The sequence below is a fragment of the Helianthus annuus genome, chromosome 14 (assembly GCF_002127325.2).
Source record: "Helianthus annuus cultivar XRQ/B chromosome 14, HanXRQr2.0-SUNRISE, whole genome shotgun sequence".
NCBI classification, from domain to species: Eukaryota; Viridiplantae; Streptophyta; class Magnoliopsida; order Asterales; family Asteraceae; genus Helianthus; species Helianthus annuus.
The window spans coordinates 169,291,664-169,306,267 of NC_035446.2; positions in this window are offsets into that span (position 1 = coordinate 169,291,664).

Genomic DNA, 14,604 nt, shown 5'->3' on the forward strand with positions numbered 1-14,604 from the left:
AAGTTGTTTGTAGTGTTTGGCAAATGGAAAAATGCTTTTTAAAATGACTTTTTGATATAAAGGAAAATGAGTTTTTGAAAAGTTAAGAGATTGTGACTTCTTCAGCTTATAGCTTTTCAAACAACAAATTACCAATATACCCCTTATTTTTTATGAAAGAATGTCTCTTTTAGTCATTTTACATCAATAAGCTAAGCCAAACAATTTTTAAAATACAACTTATTGACTTAGGCTATGTGGTGTGGGGGCTCCATGGGGCTCCATCCCCGCCACATCACCAGCTATAGCGCCCATAAGGGCTTTATCACCACACCCATATGGGGCGCCATTGATGGGGCTCCATCATGGTAACACCCGGTAGCGCCCATATGCACATATTCAGGTAGGGTCCACTAGTTCTAAACCAATCAAATAATTTTTTTTTAATTTTGTTTAATATGGGCTCCATCCACACCATGTAAATTAAAGGGGGCTCCATAGGTGACGTGGATCTTAGGTGGATTTGATAATGCCCCATGGAGCTCCATCCACACCTCATAGCCTTATTGGCTTTTCCCACCCCATAAGCTAATCCAAACACTTTTTTTTAAAAACTCCTTTTCAAAAAGTTATTTTCCTAAAAGTCCTTTTCTCAAAAGTCCTTTTTAACTTAAATGTTATTCAGGGAAAAATGGATGTAAATTTATAATTTATACGAGACTAGAATTGCGACCCACACTAAGTCTAGAACCCGCACGTTATGTTAAAGCTGTCAAACAGGAAAAAAATATGCGATGTAAAAACTTTCACCCACACACGCACGTTGCGTCGTGTTAACTCGCAAAATTTAGAACGAAACGTAAAACCATTAAACCAAAGACGCACGTTGCGATGTGCTAAGTCACAAAATTTAGAACCAAGCATAAAGCGAAAAATTGCCGAAAATGAAAACTATAAAGGACCAAAATTGAAAGTAAAAAAGTTGTGAGAATAGATTGCAAAAGATAAAAAGTTTTGGGTTAAAAGTAAAAAAACAAATAGTTTTGGGTTAAAAGTGATTTATGAACCACTTTTGGGTGAAATTTAAAAAAAAATCATTTTTTTTTAAAACCCCCAAAGCCAAGCAAATGTTACAACAACCATATGCCTAACCATTTTTCTTTGAGAAACCCCTAAAGCACACCCCGTGTTGCGTCGGGGCGTAAAACGGTGTCAAATAGTACTAATGCCACATAATCGTCATCGACCACCAACACTGACTCGACCTAGGATCTGCGTGTTGCGACGAACTTGTCAAACATGGAAAAATAGAGGTAAAAACGTTGAACCACACATGCACGTTGCGCCGTGTTAACTTACAAAATTTGAAACAAAACATAAAAAAGTTGAACCACAGTCGTATGTTGCGTCGTATTAACTCGAAAAATTTAGAACTATACGTAAAACGAAAATTTGCGAAAGATAAAAAGTATAAATGATAAAAATTGTGAAGTTAAACTGGAAATAATTAAAAGTTCCGGGTTAAAGTTAAAAAACAACTTATGTAGGATTAAAATTGTAAAAGGTAAAAGCCTTTGGATTAAAAGTAAAAAAATCGATTTTTTTTTTTTGAAAAAGTCCCAAAGCACAAGATACAAGTTGTATTGCATATTTTGTTGTTTATTTATAGTAATAAAATATCGTGTTTACAAGTTATTAGCATTTTTTACAATCCAAGTATACTAATGATCTATGTAGTTTGCGATTTTTAACGCATTTGGTTTTTAATTTTTGCCAAAAGTAAATGGATAGTCTATGTGGTATGTACTTTGTAACACATTTAGTCACTAACATTAGAACTAAATGCGTTACAAAGTGCGTACCATAGGGACCATCTGTGTACTTTTAATAAAAGTTGAGGAGTTGAGGACTTAATGCATTACAAGGTGCAAACCGATCATATGTGTACTTAAAGTTGAGAAATAAACATATTACAAAGTATTACAAAGTGTAAACTACTGGGACGATTTATGAACTTTTGAAAATTAAAAATTAAATCCAAAATTGTAGTTATCCACAGGAACCATTCCTTAAAAATACTTTACAAAATACAAATATCGGTAGAACTAAGACTGACGTTGTTTGGTTAGAGTAGCCATAAGGGTGAGTGGGGCATCGGCGGGGAGTGGCCGCGGTGACCCAATTCCCCCAGCGGGAACACCGCCGCCATCCCTGCGGTGACCCAATTCGGGGAGGGTGGTCGGGGGGGGGGGGGTTCACCGAAGAAGGGGAGGGTTGTTGGTGGGGCCAGCCTCATTTTCAACCAATCATTGATTTTCTTTTTTTTTTAATAAAAAAATAAGTCACCTAAGAGGGGAGTGCCGCCATCAATTTAGGGTGTTAGGGGAGTTTAAGAGGGGAGTTGACGTGGCACACGAAGATTGGTTATGCGTAAGAGAGGGGACTTCCCTCTTAGGGGAGTGCCCCTCTCACCCTAACAACAATCTTGAAATTTAATACATTTGTTAGTATTAAAAGAATATGTAAATCAATTTACTTTAAATTAGGAAAAAATTTCAGAAAAAATATATTTACAAACAAGACAATAAAATAAACTTATTACAATTAAATATAGTAACAAAAAGTTGCTTAGCCCATTGTCAAGCGATTTTTTTTCTTAAAAGGTTATAAGTTATAACTTAGAAATCACATGTGGAAGGAGGTCTTTACCAATGTAAACTGTGGAAAGGTTCTATGTTTGAATCTAGGCCATGATAGCACATGTAAAATGCCTTTACCGTCAAACCAAGCTGCTAATTTAAATTATAAAATCGGCTAGTAGATATAAAATATACCAGTAAAATGTAAAAATAAAAAATAATAAGAATAAGCTAGTGGATGCTATGTGTCATCTATCTATTGGATAACCGCCCATGCCAACCAATGAAGAAGTGGAACTATACTGTCACACCCCGTTTTCCACGTGTCTCACCAGTGGGCCCGGTGGGGGATTACCGTGACGATGTTGGCAACAATATAGTCAAACCACACAATTATATAATGCACAGCGGAAGCTTAAGATAAATATATAAACTTCAACCTCTGGTTGTAATATCAAATGTATTACAGAAGTTGAATATATCCACAGCGGATCAAAAAGTAAATAAATATTGTTCATTCAGATGCAGCATCGAGTTTGCGAGACTATGTACGATGCTTAGGACGCCTATACCAGCCCATTTCGTATAGTACCTGCACTTAATCTTTTTGGGGAAAATACGTCAGTTTACACTGGTAAATACATTCAACTGACACATTTGAAAATGTTTATTAAAATTGATTTGAATGCACAAGGCACAAACTCTTTTATAACTTGGGAAAATTATTAAAATCTTGTGAACGTTTTACATGTTCTTTTATGCGTTCAGTAGCCCGGGTCGTGCCGGGTTAAAGATTTATAGACACGCCACATTGCGTAAAACCGTAGTATAAAAACCAACGGCTACGTCTTTAATTTAATGTCGACAATATATACCGGGTGTACGCCTACACCGGGATGTCGATGGTCGTGGCCATTTCGTAAAATGATGCCAAGGATATCCGGGACAACGGTCATTAAACCCCCCAAAGGCTTTTAAGAAACAAAACTGTTTAAATGAGCCGATCATATTATTTAATTAACCACCTAAGCGATGGAAGAATATAATGCTCAATCAAGCGGTATTAACATACCGTAACCCAAGCCCATATAGGGGAAATAAGTTAAAGTATTTACCTTTGCAAGTATATTTCCTTAATTTGGATTAAATCACCGATAGCTTTTACTGGGGCTCCTAATCTGGAACGAAGGTTTTAATTAACCTCTTAGAATCCTAACGAGTCGTTATAATGGCCATAGCCTAGACCGGTTGGTTCCGATATGTGAATGCGGTTTAATCGCGTGAAAAGGCGAAAACCGAGAATGGAATGTGATTCTGCCCCAAACAAGTTCAGAGACTTGTTTTATATGGGTTCAAGGTTCACACTCTGGATTTTGGGGTTCAAATAATATAATTTGACCCGTATCGGCTAATTTATGAAAACTAGTTTCATAAGCCGAACCGTGCGCGCAATAGGCGAAACGGTTAACCATGAGAGTCGTACGCTTATTTCCTAAGTCAATATGCCTTAAAGAGGTTGTGGTATCAGTAGGATACCTCCCGTGATGCCCGTAACGAGTTTAAGTTGATATTACGCCCCGTGGGGACTTTTCGGTCATTTTAAAGACTTTTAAAAGAGCTTTTCGAGTTCTACAGGAAATCTGAGTTTCCCGAACAGCTTATAAAGCTTAAAATACTTTATTTATTATTTAAAATCAGTAGCAACTGGAATCGGGTCAAAAGACCTTGTAGAACTCATGTTTTGGCCGAAAAGGGCATATTCGGTATTTACCGAACCGTAGCCATAACCGCAGGTTATGAGCGAGGTAAAAATTATTAAAAATCTTTAAAATTCCCAAAATATTAATTTAATACAGTGGGTAAAAGTTTTGGTGACGAAATCTTGGTTTAGATAGGTGTTATGCTAATTGCGCCGTTAATTGCTAAAGTTTACTTTAAATGCGCCATTTAGCATAACTCTCATTCTAGACCTCGGATTGACGTGAAACTTTATGGACAGGCTTATAATTTAATAAGCAAGGTTCTGGTCCATTCACGTGTCCGAAATACTTGTTTTATTTTCAAAATGGCGTTACGGTCAACTTTTAGGCGATTAACGGAAATGCGTAAAAGACTCGGATAACTCATGAACCGATCACAGAGGTTTATACCAACATGTGACCTGGTCCTAAGAGAGTCCTACGGTATGCCTATACCTCACTAAAACGGGTCAGAACTGAAGTCAAAGCAAAAGTCAAACTTTTGCGACATTCGGCTCCGAACCGGTTCAATATAGCAAATGGTCGATTCAAACGAGCGCAAACAAGTTTATATACTTAATATCATATTTTATGAGTGTCAAAACAGGTTTCTTAGTATGTACATTACAGATTATGCATAAATCGCTAAAATAGCTTTCTGTTGACTTTTTAAGTGCGCGTTTGACTCGATATTTGACATAGTTAGAGTGGTGATCAGGGGGAACCCTTTTAGAGGTTTATTACCCACATAAATACCAACTCAAAACCACTTTTGATTCGTCATAAGACTGAACCATTTGCAAGTTATTTTAATGACAACCGTTAGTTACGACGGTTGTGTTTATGAGCTATAACTATGAAAATGCAGACCAAAATGGTTATGAACGACTTACAGAAGTGGTAACTTGCTTAGAGAGCAGTAGAGAATGCTAGAGGGCCTTTGGATTGATCAGATAGAAGAGTTTGAAGTGTGGTGAACTTATGAACCAAAGGTGCTTATTTATAGTGTTCATAAGCCCTCAAGATCATCACAACTCAGTCTACATTTGATCATGGATCATGGGCAGGTGTCCCTAAGTGATATGGGTCGAGTAGGGGGCACCCATGCTCCATTAATTGGTTGTTTGGTCGTTCAAAGGCTCCAAAAGGCAAAATGTTACAACTTTCTGCATCTGGGCGCTTTACGCGACCCGCATGGGAGTTCCATGCGTTTATAATGCGGGTCGCCTGATATTCAAATATCAGACGCGTAAAACAGGAGGCTCGCGACCCGCCTCAACTTATCCCTAACCTTCACGCGGGTCGCGAGAGGTTAAAATTTCAGAAATCTTAAATCTTTTGAAATGATTACAAAATCCTGGTAATTAATAACGAAATCTTTCGTAATTATTAACCTGCCCTTTCGGGTTTGAAGGGGTAACTTTGCGGTTTGGCCCTCGGTTATTTACCGATAGGGGCCTCGTGTTATTTACCCGCATTATTAAGTCCCCGGTTAGTTTATTAATTTATTCAGAAAGCCTTCACTTTCATTATTGACGCTTTTAACCCTTCTCCTACGAATTCGATCGTAACTTTCTCGTTTCATAACGAAACTTCGCGAATTTTATATGTTATATTTTAGTGAGTGTATAATATCGTTACAAAGCCTTGGGAACGTTAAAGGGTCACTCAGAGGTATAATTAAACATGTTGACACAGTTAACCCCTGTAGTTTGTAATCTCTCACTTTCTTTCGTGTTTCGCTTTCGTACGATCTATGATACATTCGTTTGAAGGTTCAAGCATTTATTTAGGGTTACTATACAGTATATTTACCCTTGTTGACATTTATAACCCTCGAATTTACATACTTTCAAGGTTTGTCAAAATTAGTCCTTTATTAAATACAAATGCCACGTGTAATCAAATGACACGTGTTAACACATTATTGGACGCAAAAATTCGAGGTGTTACATCCTCACCCCCTTAAAATAAATCTCGACCCGAGATTTACTCAAATAAATAGGGGTACTTTTCTTTCATTGTAGCTTCGACTTCCCACGTATATTCAGGACCTCTACGAGCATCCCATTTGACCTTTACAATCGGTACGTGCTTTCTGCGAAGCTTCTTTACCTGTCGATCCTCAATCGACAAAGGTTTTTCTATGAACTTTAAGCTCTCATCTATATGCACATCTGTATGCGGAATCACCAATGATTCATCGGCGAAGCACTTCTTGAGATTGCAGATGTGGAACACATTGTGAATTCCATTGAGCTCTTCAGGCAAGTTCAACTTATAGGCGACTGATCTGACACGTTCAATGACCTCAAAAGGTCCTATGTACCTCGGACTCAATTTGCCTTTCTTGCCGAAACGCATCACCCCCTTCCAGGGTGATACCTTAAGCAACACTTTTTCACCTACTTCGAAGTGAAGATCCTTACGTTTTGGATCAGCGTAGCTTTTCTGCCTATCACGGGCAGCCTTGAGACGTTCCCGGATCTGGACAATCTTGTCCGTTGTTTGGAAAACAATCTCTGGTCCTGATAATTGGACCTCTCCTAATTCCGCCCAACAAGCAGGCGATCTACATTTCCTACCGTATAATGCCTCGAAAGGCGCAGCCTTTATGCTGGTGTGGTAGCTATTATTGTAGGAGAATTCGATTAGGGGTAGGTTCTTATCCCAGTTACCACCTAAATCGATCGCACATGCACGAAGCATATCTTCTAGCGTTTGGATAGTACGCTCACTTTGACCATCCGTCTGTGGATGGTAAGTCGTACTGAAGTTCAAACGCGTGCCCAAAGATTTCTGGAAACTCTTCCAGAAGTGAGACGTGTACCTGGTATCCCTGTCGGAGATAATAGTCACAGGTATGCCGTGTAAAACTACAATCTTATCAACATAAAGTTGGGCTAACATATCGGAGCTATACGTCTCCTTGATGGGTAGAAATGAGCTGATTTAGTCAGCCTATCGACTATGACCCATATTGTATCGTTTCCTTTCCTGGTTTTGGGTAACTTGGTTATGAAATCCATAGTTACGCATTCCCACTTCCACTCGGGAAGTTCAGGCTGTTGTAGCAAGCCAGACGGCTTTTGGTGCTCGGCTTTGACTTGAGCACAAGTCAAGCACTTTGCTACGTGGGCGGCTACAGACCTTTTCAAGCCTATCCACCAATAGTTTGCCTTCAAATCTTGATACATTTTGTCAGCACCAGGATGGACTGAATACCTGGAACTATGGGCTTCCTGGAGGATAACATCTCGTAGTCCTCCATAAGTCGGAACCCATATGCGTCCGTTCAGTCTAAGGATTCCATCCTTGCTAAGAGTCAACTGCTCCTCAGTTACTCCTAGCTTTTCATTAGGATAATTAGCTTCCAACACAGCCTCTCGCTGTGCAGCTAGAATCCTTTCAATCAAATTGTTCTTGACTTCAATGCTTTTGGCATTGATTCGAATAGGTTTTACCCTTTCCTTCCTGCTCAAGGCATCAACGACTACATTCGCCTTGCCGGGATGGTACCTGATCTCGCAATCATAGTCATTCAAGGTTTCCATCCAACGGCGCTGCCTCATGTTCAACTCCTTCTGGTTGAACATGTGCTGGAGGCTTTTGTGATCAGAATAAATCACAAATTTAATACCATAGAGGTAATGCCTCCACAATTTTAATACAAATACAACGGCACCCAACTCCAAATCATGGGTGGTGTAATTCTTTTCGTGCACCTTTAATTGTCTTGAAGCATAGGCAATCACTTTGCCCTTCTGCATAAGCACACACCCCATGCCTGTGTGTGATGCATCGCAGTAAACTACGAATTCTTCTGTACCCTCAGGTAAGGTCAACACAGGTGCATTGCTTAGCTTCTGCTTCAGAACTTCGAAGGACTCTTGCTGCTTTGGGCCCCAAATAAATTTTTCTTTCTTCTTGGTTAGAGAAGTCAAGGGCGCAGCAATCCTTGAAGAATTTTCAATAAACCTCCGGTAGTATCCTGCTAACCCCAGGAAGCTACGGATTTCGGTAGGCGTCTTTGGCTCTTGCCAGTTCATGACTGCCTCTACCTTAGCGGGATCTACTTGAATACCACGCTCACTCACAACGTGTCCTAAAAATTGAACCTCTCGTAACCAGAATTCGCATTTCGAGAATTTGGCGTAGAGTTTCTCACGTTGTAGTAATTCGAGAATGCAACGGAGGTGCTTCTCGTGGTCAGCTTGGTTCTTGGAATATATAAGGATATCGTCGATGAAGACTATGACAAATTTGTCCAAATACGGCTTGCAGACGCGATTCATGAGATCCATGAACGCAGCCGGTGCATTTGTGAGCCCAAAAGGCATCACTAGGAATTCGTAATGACCATAGCGAGTCCTAAATGCTGTCTTATGTACATCCTCATCTCTGACCCTTAGCTGATGATAGCCCGACCTTAAGTCGATCTTTGAGAAGTAGCTCGCTCATTGCAGCTGATCGAACAGATAATCGATCCTCGGCAAAGGATATCTGTTCTTTATGGTAACTTTGTTTAGCTCACGATAATCGATGCACAACCGCATTGATCCGTCCTTCTTCTTTACAAATAGGACTGGTGCTCCCCAGGGAGATGAACTAGGTCTGATAAAACCTTTCGCTAGCAGTTCATCCAACTGGGTCCTCAGTTCTTTCATTTCCGTTGGAGCTAGCCTGTAAGGTGCTCTTGCTATCGGAGCTGCTCCAGGAATGATGTCTATTCTGAACTCCACTTGTCTATCTGGTGGCAAACCAGGTAGTTCTTCAGGAAAAACCTCGGGGTATTCAGAAATGACAGGAAGATCCTCGATCTTCGGCTTCGGTTCTTCAATTATCACCTGAGCCATGTAAATTACACAGCCTCTGTTCAAACACCTTGAAGCTTTGAGCATAGATACGTCCTCGGGTAACCCGTACTGCGTATCTCCTCGAATGGTAAGCGATTCACCACTCAGAGTCTTTAAAACTATCTGCCTCTTGCCGCAAATGATTTGGGCCTGGTTATGGGATAACCAGTCCATGCCTAGCACAATGTCAAAACCCGCTAATTTGAAGGGAAGTAGAGATAAAGGAAAAGAATGGTTCCTAATGGACATTTCACATCCTTCTAGAACAGTTGAGACGGTTTCTATCGTGCCGTCTGCTAACTCTACTTCGTATTTCATATCAAGGGTTTTGATAGGCATATTTAGTAGTTGGCAAAATTTCTGGTCTACAAAGGATTTATCAGCGCCAGAATCGAATAGTACTCTTGCAAATATATTATTTACGAGGAAAGTACCTGTAAGCACATTGTCGTTCTGGACCGCTTCCTTTGCATCCATGCGAAAAACTCTCGCATTTGACTTCTTTGTCTCTTCCGCCTTCTTAGCATACTTTGGGCAGTTACTCTTGATGTGCCCTTTTTCATTACAACCATAGCAGGTTGCATCCTTGATTTTCTTGCACTCCACAGTCTTATGATCCTTGGACTTGCATAGTCCACAGGAAGGAGTCTTTGATTGTGACTGTGAGTTCGATGCAAATCTGCATTTCCCAGAGTGGGGTTTCTTGCAGATTTTGCAGTTGGGCCTTTCACCAGCTTGCCCATCTTTCTTCGTCTCCGACCCTCTTTTGCCTTCACCGTTTCCACGGTGCTTCTTCCCTGACCTTCGTGAGGTATCATCCTCACGTTTCCTTTTCTCAGCCTCCTTGTTCCTTAGGGTCCTCAGACGGACCGCGTCTAAAGTGAGAGACAAGGAGAGGTCAGTAACTGACCTGAAGGTCGTCGGCCGGGAGGCTTTTACACTCGCCTTTATTGCGGGCTCCAAGCCCCCAATAAAACGGGCGATTCTTCGGGGTTCTGGTGTCACAAGGTATGGGACCAGACGAGACATTGTATTGAAACTCGTCAAATATGCCTGGCAGTCCAGGTTCGTCATCACCAGTGACACAAAGTCAGCCTCGATCTTCTCAACCTCATGCCGAGGGCAGTAGTTTTCCTTAATGAGAGCAATAAATTCCTCCCATGTCATTTTGTACAAAGCAGACTTACCAGATGCCTGCACCAACGCTCTCCACCACGCCAGGGCCTCGCCCTTGAATGATTGGGACACATACTTCATCACATCCCTCGCTGCACACCCGCTGATGTCCACTATAGTGTCCATCTCATCTAGCCAGGTGATACAATCAACAGCACCTTTCTCCCCTGTAAATTCCCGGGGCTTACAAGATACAAAGTACTTGTAGGTGCAACCCTTAGCGTTTGATGCATCAGTATATTCTCTATCGCGATGAACGCTGTTCTCAGTGGACGAGTGTTTTTCGTCATCTTTCTTGGGTTGAGAGGGTGGTTTGGAGTGTGTCTTTGGTTTAGAGAGTGGTTTTGACACGGTTCTGCCTTGGGACTCAGTATATTGACGATCAAGAGCTGCCTGAACAGCATTGTCAATCAGAGCCTTCAGTTGTGCGCCTGTCAGATGCACTGGCGCATTGTCGTATTCATCATCATTAGTATGGCTATTCTCTCCGTTGGGATCCGCCATTGTAACTTGAATCTGTTACAGAAGATAACAAAATTTTATTCAGGAGATTATTATATAATCGTCTTTTATGACAATTTGTCAACCATGGTACAGAGACCATATTTGGTTAACTTATTATTTCATTACATATTAGGATTTGAATATATCCTATTTCAGCTATATAAATAGTATTGGCGGCATAAAGCCTAATCATGATGATGTTTTATAATATAAGCCGAGATTTCAGAGAATCAAAGGCATAGAGGTTTGAACCGTAGTTCTCTCACCCCTTTCTGGCAGGGAGTCATAGACCACCACTGTCTTTTGTCGTTATAAGACAATTATTACGGCCCATAGGCCCTATACCTCTAATGGGTGTTTTTAATATGGTTGGCCCGTAGGCACTACATCTCTAATGGATGTTTAAATAAGGTTGGCCCGTAGGCACTACATCACAAATGGATGTTTTAATAATATTGGCCCGTAGGCACTACATCACTAATGGATGTTTTAATAATATTGACCCGTAGGCACTACATCACTAATGGATGTTTTAATAATATTGATCACCTTCATTGGTGATTTAACCCATGATTTATAAATCATTTAGTTGGGTTTTGAAATCCTTAAAGGATTAACGTATAAGAATGACGTGCGTGATTTTAATGAATCACATCTGCCATGATTGTTAACATGCGTACAGAGGTTAACAGGGAATCAGAATCTTTTCAATTAGGTCGTACCATCTTGACTGGATCTTAAAAGACACCAAGCTAGGTTTCACCTTTTAAGATTCTTTATTTAGGCAGATCAATATAAAAGGAATGGCTTTGATTTATTTTATACATATTAAAACAAAACTCATAACGTACATTCCAAAATCTCAAATACAATTACATATTGCCCTAAACGGGTCTTTCACATAGTACATACCTCCATAGAGGTTTTAAAAATAAGTGACAAGTCCACGCAGGGACTAATACAAGATAGGTGTCCATGTAAGGACTAAAAGATAAGTCTTCGTAGAGACTGAATACGATAAATGTTCACGCAGGGACTTTATTTCAAAGTAGAAATTACATTAGTACAACTATTAAGGGCTAGTGGTCACGTTTCTTCTTTTTGCCCTTTAGTAGATTCGCTAAGCCCTTGAGAAATCCTCGGTGGCTCTTTTTCTCTTCTTCGAACTCTCTCTCCACACGATCTAGTCGATGGAGTATCTCTTCCTGTTCAGGAGGAAAAAATCGTGGTTGTGGCGCTTGTTGCGGAACTGGAGGTCTGGGAGGGATTGGATACCCATGAGCTGAGTAGTCCGGTGGTCCCATGTTTCCATGTGCTCCGTCAGGGTAGCGCGCATTATATCTTGCCGACACCACATATGGGTCGCGCTCATAGCCGTAGTTGTATTGTGCTTGTGACGGTTCGAACGGGTTGTAAGCCGTTGGACCCGTATAAGCAGGTATGGGTTGGTCATACCCAAATGGTGGCGAATTTTGTGCAGCTGGTGCGGAGTTCGCCTCCTGTATAGGACTTGAAGGTCCTTCTTCTTGTAGTGGCGGATAGTGGCTACTACTAGAATGTCGAGGAGTGCTGAAGTGGATACCCCCCTCCTCCTCGTGTAGACATACGAGCATTTGTCCTTCTACGCCTTGGCGGATCAGGTATTACTGGTTGTGTCGGTGGCGGAGGTGGTGGCGTAACTGCCTCAAAGCGTGAATCCTCAGAGGGATCTTGTGGATGTCGCGGTTGTTGAGATGTCTGTTGGGGTGGCGTGTAGTACCACTCATGTCGGTCAAACAACGCTTGGAAACTGTCTGGTCCCTGATAGGGTGTGCCATGGAAGGATGACCCATCAGAGACTTCTATCGGATGCGTGGGCGTACCACGAGCTGGTTCAGTAGGATCCTCATCTTCCTCCATGGGATCTTCAGAAAAGTGGTCTTGTGGCCCTAGTGGAACAAAGCCTGAAGGTTCCTGTATGTAGTCAGCCGGATTAAACTGACCTATGTAGTATGGAGTAGGGTCGTCGTAATTTCGGTGCGATACCGAACGTTGTAGAGGTATGAAGGAAGGTTGTGGGTTGTTGGGATCATTCTCTGAGTTTGGCCCAAAGGAGTGCCGATAGGATGGCGTCGAGCTGTGCGAGGTGGAATGCCTCGCGGGTTCGTAAAGATCTCTTCGTCTTTGTGGCTCTTTGCTCCGTGTCATCGAAGGATGTCTCGTACCAGATGGTCCAGCTTCGTTATCGTGATGTGTCACGACTTCTCCTCTGCCTCTTCTTCCCCTTCCTCTTCCTCGGAATATAACAGGTGGCATTTTCCTGCTCCAAAACTTATTAAAAATTGAATTGAAAATAAAGACAAAAAGGAGTATTAATCCGAATTTGTCCTAAGTTCTTGTCTAGACTCAAGTATGTGCAATTGTGTCATTGAGATTAAACACATTAGGATAGTGTTTAACTCGCTCAATGTTGGCTCTGATACCAACCTGTCACACCCCGTTTTCCACGTGTCTCACCAGTGGGCCCGGTGGGGGATTACCGTGACGATGTTGGCAACAATATAGTCAAACCACACAATTATATAATGCACAGCGGAAGCTTAAGATAAATATATAAACTTCAACCTCTGGTTGTAATATCAAATGTATTACAGAAGTTGAATATATCCACAGCGGATCAAAAAGTAAATAAATATTGTTCATTCAGATGCAGCATCGAGTTTGCGAGACTATGTACGATGCTTAGGACGCCTATACCAGCCCATTTCGTATAGTACCTGCACTTAATCTTTTTGGGGAAAATACGTCAGTTTACACTGGTAAATACATTCAACTGACACATTTGAAAATGTTTATTAAAATTGATTTGAATGCACAAGGCACAAACTCTTTTATAACTTGGGAAAATTATTAAAATCTTGTGAACGTTTTACATGTTCTTTTATGCGTTCAGTAGCCCGGGTCGTGCCGGGTTAAAGATTTATAGACACACCACATTGCGTAAAACCGTAGTATAAAAACCAACGGCTACGTCTTTAATTTAATGTCGACAATATATACCGGGTGTACGCCTACACCGGGATGTCGATGGTCGTGGCCATTTCGTAAAATGATGCCAAGGATATCCGGGACAACGGTCATTAAACCCCCCAAAGGCTTTTAAGAAACAAAACTGTTTAAATGAGCCGATCATATTATTTAATTAACCACCTAAGCGATGGAAGAATATAATGCTCAATCAAGCGGTATTAACATACCGTAACCCAAGCCCATATAGGGGAAATAAGTTAAAGTATTTACCTTTGCAAGTATATTTCCTTAATTTGGATTAAATCACCGATAGCTTTTACTGGGGCTCCTAATCTGGAACGAAGGTTTTAATTAACCTCTTAGAATCCTAACGAGTCGTTATAATGGCCGTAGCCTAGACCGGTTGGTTCCGATATGTGAATGCGGTTTAATCGCGTGAAAAGGCGAAAACCGAGAATGGAATGTGATTCTGCCCCAAACAAGTTCAGAGACTTGTTTTATATGGGTTCAAGGTTCACACTCTGGATTTTGGGGTTCAAATAATATAATTTGACCCGTATCGGCTAATTTATGAAAACTAGTTTCATAAGCCGAACCGTGCGCGCAATAGGCGAAACGGTTAACCATGAGAGTCGTACGCTTATTTCCTAAGTCAATATGCCTTAAAGAGGTTGTGGTATCAGTAGGATACCTCCCGTGATG